This window comes from Myotis brandtii, unplaced genomic scaffold (genome assembly GCF_000412655.1).
Source record: "Myotis brandtii unplaced genomic scaffold, ASM41265v1 scaffold5, whole genome shotgun sequence".
Taxonomy (NCBI): Eukaryota; Metazoa; Chordata; class Mammalia; order Chiroptera; family Vespertilionidae; genus Myotis; species Myotis brandtii.
In genome coordinates, this window is record NW_005369060.1 from 689,626 (window position 1) to 695,066 (window position 5,441).

At 38.8% G+C, this 5,441-nt stretch overlaps 1 protein-coding gene and 1 long non-coding RNA gene across 4 annotated transcripts in view; both read left to right on the forward strand.

Moving 5' to 3' along the window:
* MDGA2 (MAM domain containing glycosylphosphatidylinositol anchor 2) overlaps positions 1–5,441 on the forward strand; it is a 528,724-nt gene that overhangs the window by 441,439 nt on the left and 81,844 nt on the right. The window lies entirely within an intron of this gene.
* Positions 1–5,441, forward strand: part of LOC106727909 — a 20,088-nt gene that overhangs the window by 13,811 nt on the left and 836 nt on the right. The window lies entirely within an intron of this gene.

Below are 5,441 nucleotides of genomic sequence, written 5' to 3' on the forward strand. Positions count from 1 at the left end.
CAGCTCCTGCATTGAGCGTCTGCCCCCTGGTGGTCAGTGCATGTCATAGCTACCAGCTGGTCACCTGGTCGTCTAGTCATCTGGTCATAATGGTCGCTTAGGCTTTTATATATATACCAGAGGCCCGGTGCATGAAAATTCATGCACTGGAGGGGGGAGTCTCTCAGCCCGGCCTGCCCCCCTCACACTCCGGGAGCCCTCAGGGGCAAGAGGTGACCCGGCAATCAGGGGAAGGCGACGCCCCATCACACCTCTGCTACTGCCACGGCCGGTAGTGCAAGCCTCAGCCGGCCCTGGTTACCTGAGCCTCAGGAGGCCCTGGGTGGCTGGGCAGCTGCCATCCAAGGCTTGCCTGCACCTTGGGTCAGCCCTGGGAAGCTGAGGGCCTGAGAGGACTGGGGGACTCTGGAGGTAGGAGCATGGAGCGGCTTGCCTTGCGCCTGCCGCCCTAGCGGGGCTGAAGGGACTGGGCGCTGCCATCTTGTGGCTGTGGGCACTGCCATCTTTGAGGGTGGGGTAGTCAATTAGTTTATTCCCTCCTTATTGGCTGTGGGTGCTGCCATCTTTGAGGGCATGGCAGTCAATTAGCATATTCCCTCCATATTTGCTGTGGGTGCCACCATCTTTGAGGGTGGGGCAGTCAATCAGCATATTCCCTCCTTATTGGCTGTGGGTGCTGCCATCTTTGAGGGCATGGCAGTCAATTAGCATATTCCCTCCATATTTGCTGTGGGTGCCACCATCTTTGAGGGTGGGGCAGTCAATCAGCATATTCCCTCCTTATTGGCTGTGGGTGCTGCCATCTTTGAGGGCATGGCAGCAATTAACATATTCCCTCCTTACTGGCTGTGGGTGCTGCCATCTTTGCAATGGCGTGAGGGTCAATTAGCATATTCCCTCTTTATTAGATAGGACTTACTAATGAGAATTTGTAGTATAATTTCACTCATTGTCGCTTTCCAAAAATTGGAATTAGTTTTATCATATAGAAAATACATATATTTAGCTAAACATCTATAGTTGATGCCATTTTCTTAGAAAAAGGTAGATTTTGGCTTCTAAAATTGTTTTCACTGGTGATATGTGATGAAGGAGTTTAAAAGTATGATCATATGACAGTATGATACACTTTTAGTTTAAGTTCCAAGAACTGAAGTATTTTTATACTTTCCCTTTAATAAGAAAATTTGTCTGTTGGAAATGTGTGATACACTTAACGTTCTAATACATTTTGGAATATTTGGATATTGCTTATCTAAAATTTATTTTTTCCCAATCCTGGTCTTCTTGGAAAGAATACATCCTATGTCCACAGATGATAAGCTTGGTCATATGATTTGCTCTTGTCATTGAGGAATATATAGAAATGATAGATGCTATTTCTGCATAGGCATTAAAGGCCTTGCATGATTCAGCTCACTCTCTAGGACCACCTGACCTCATCAATGAGACAAACCTGTTTTAGGTAGCTTGGTCCCTCAAAAAGAATAAGAGATATTTGAAGCTGACTTGAGTTCAACACATAACTAGAAACAAGCTCAGTTAAGTTTACTTTAAATAAATGGAAACCCAACCAACCTACAGTTAAACAAGCAAGAAATAAATTTATTGTTTTATTCCATTAAGATTGTCCTGTTATTTGTTACACAGAATTGTTGGATAATAGCTAAATGAAAAAAAAGTACTATTATTTTACCTTAATATATTTTATTTTTAATTTATTTTTATTGTTGAGGGTATTACAGGTGGCCACACTTTCTCCCCCTTCGTCACCTTCTGCACATCTTCCACCCCACCCCAGGCCTTCACTGCACCATTATCTCTCTCCATGGGCTATAAGTTCTTTGGTTAATCTTTTCCCTGCACCCCATCCCCCCACTTCCATCTAAGATCTATCAGTCTATTCCATGCTTCCATGTCTATGGACCTATTTGTTCATCAGTTTATTTTGTTCATTAGATTCCACATATAAGTGAGATCATGTGATATTTGTCTTTCTCTGATTGGCTTATTTTTGCTTAGCGTGATAATCTCCAGGTCCTTCCATGCTGTCTCAAAGGATAAGAGACCCTTCTCTTTTACAACTGCATAGCATTCCATGATGTAAATGTACCACAGCTTTTTATCCACTCATCTACTGATGAGCACTTGGGCTGTTTCCAGATATTAGCTAATGTAAATAGTGCTGCTGTGAACATATATTCTTTCTTATTTGTGTTTCAGGATTCTAATGATATATCCCTAAAAGTGGAATCTGTGGGTCAAATGGCAGTTCCATTTATTTTTTTTATTTTTTTGAGAAACCTCCATACTGTTTTCCACAGTGGCTGCACCAATCTGCATTCCCACCAGCAGTGTACTAGGGTTCCATTTTCTCCACATCCTCACCAGCGCTTGTTGAGTTATTGATAGTAGCCATTCTGGAAGGTGTGAGGTGATACCTCATTGTCATTTTTATTTGCATGTCTCAGATAACTAGTGACTTTGAGCATTTTTTCATATGTCTCTTGGCCATTTACACGTACTCTTGGAGAAGTGTCTATTCAGGTATTTTGCCCATTTGTTAATTGGATTATCTTCCTTTTGTTGACTTGATAAGTTCTTTATATATTTTGAAAATTAACCCCTTATTAGATATATCATCGGCAAATATGTTCCCTCATACAGTGGGCTCTCTTTATATTTTGAGGATGTTTTATTTTTCTGTGAAGAGCTTTTTAGTTTGATATACTTCCATTGTTTATTTTTCCCTTTGTTTCTCTTGCCCTAAGAATTGAATCAGTGAAAATTCTGATGTCTGAAATTTTACTGCTTATGTTTTCTTCTTGAATTTTAATGGTTTCACAACTTACAATTTAGTATTTTCACTCCATTATATGCTCTTGCCTCCTTTTTAAAATATTAATTGACTATTTTAGTATGGGTCAATTTCTGTGCTCTCTGTTCTGTTCCATTGACCTATATGCCTGTTCTTGTGCCAGTACCAGGCTGTTTTGCTTACAATGGCTTTGTAGTATAGTTTAATATCTGATATTGTGATCCTTCCAACTATGTTCTTCTTTCTCAAGATTTCTTTGGCTATTTGGTGTCTTTTTTGGTTCCATATAATTTTTTGTTCTATATCTGTGAAGTATGCTGATGGAATTTTAATAGGGATTGCATTAAATCTATAGATTGTTTTGAGTGGTGTATACATTCTAATGATGTTAATTCTTCCAATCCATGAACATGGCATATGCTTCCACTAGTTTGTATCTTCCTCTATTCTTATTTCAATGTTCTATAATTTTTCCAGTACAAATCTTTTCCTCCTTGTTTAAGTTTATTCCTAGGTATCTTATTTTTTTCATTGCAATAGTACATGGGATATTTTTAGCTTCTCTTTCTGAGAATTATTATTGGTATATAAAATTGCCATGAATTTCTGGGTATTAATTTTGTAGCCTGCTACTTTGCCAAATTCATGTATTAAATTTAGCAGTTTTTTTGGTGGCATTTTTAGAGTTTTCTATGTACAACATCATGTCATCTGCAAATGATGACAATTTTACTTCCTCGTTTACAATTTGGATGCCTTTATCTTGACATAATTCATATTGAAATTTTGCAAAATGAATCTTTGATAGAAAGAAATATTACCAAATCATAACCTGATTTATTAAAATGTCTAGAATATGTACTTTACACTTTTGCATTGACTAAATCAACAGTGTTTTTTTCTGTAAATGTGTCTGAGAAAAAAATCAAATTGCTGGATCTATAATGATTAAGATTATGTATAGCTGCATATAATTGAAGATAGCAAAATAATAGGAGCTTAAATGAGATAGCTGTTTATTTTTCTCTCACAAAGAATCAGTTCAAACATCAGTAGTCCAGTGAAACATATGTTCCACAGAACCATAAGAGAACTAAAGTTAAACTTCTTTTCCTGCTATCAGAGAGTATGACCTTCATGCTTGAGGTTCCCTGATGATGTAAGAGAGCTGATGGTTAAGCCTTCACAAATGAATCAGAGACCAGAATCAAGAGTAAAGACAAAGTAAAAAAAAAAAAAGTTTTGAAAAAAAATTAATAAGTACCCTTCCTAGCTGATTAGACTGTCTTCACTAGCCTCCATAGAAATGCCATGCAGCAACTCTACTTGCATCTCATTGGCCAAGATTAGGTCACATGACCACATCTTTTTAAAGGGAGGCTCAGAAATGTAGCACAAATAAATATTGGATTATTTTTCCAAAGAGTAAGGGGACTGGGTTGGGTTTGGAAGTAGCAGTTCCAGTGACCTTCCTCTAGTTTTTCACTAAGAAAATATATTTTATCTCATTAACCATAAAAATCAGAAAAGAATAATACTTTATATTTCAGGATATTTCACAATCTAAATTTTCTAAGATCAGAAAAAAATGTACACAGAGTTTGAAATTCCATTTCAACTGTGTTTGAATATGTTTTACATAATAGTCTCATGTTCTTGTCCACTCTCCCTTCCACTCTCAATTTAACAATAATCCTATATAATAAAAAGGGGGTAATATGCAAATCGACTTAATGGCAGAATGAACAGTTGGTATGATGTGCACTGACCACCAAGGGGCAGACGCTGAATGCAGGAGCTGCCCCTTGGTGGTCAGTGCACTCACACAAGGGAGAGCTCTGCTCAGCCAGAAGCCCAGAAGCTGGGCTCACGGCTGGCAAACACAGCCGCAGTGGCGTGAGCCTCTGCTGCTTCCGCAGAAGTGCTGAGGATGTCTGACTGACAGCTTAGGCCTGCTCCCCTGGGGAGAGCCTTCAGTCGGACATCTCCAGAGGGCTTCCAGACTGTGAGAGGGCTCAGGCTGGGCTGAGGGTACCCTCCTCCCCAGAGTGTATGAATTTTGTGCACTGGGCCTCTAGTACCATATAAAAAGAGCTTGGTTCCCCATTATGTTTGTTTTCATGTGAACCTGGTTTGGTGTATTTGAATGAATGAATGAATGAATGAATGAATGAAATGTATTATTCAATCCTGTTTTGCAATGTTTTCGATGAAAAGAATATATTATTGACATTTTTTATCCAAAATGAAGAGAGACTAAACTCTATTTACACATTTGTGTAAGCATTGCCTGTTTTTTTATTGATTTTTCTTCTAACCCTATAATTTAAGAACACTTTGATGATTAGGACTTTTACTCTCATCAATGATTGAATTAAAACTATAGTATATCAATACATTTAAAATTTTATTCCATTATTTTCTTTTTTTAATTTTATTTTTCAACTAGACATGCACGAAATTTGTGCACTGAAGGAAGGATGTCACTCAGTCCACCTGCACCTTCTCCAATCTGGGACCCCTTGGGGGATGTCTGACTGCTGGCAGTCAGACATCCCTCTCACAATCCAGGACCACTGTCTCCTAACCACTCACCAGCCTGCCTGCCTAATGCCCCCAACTG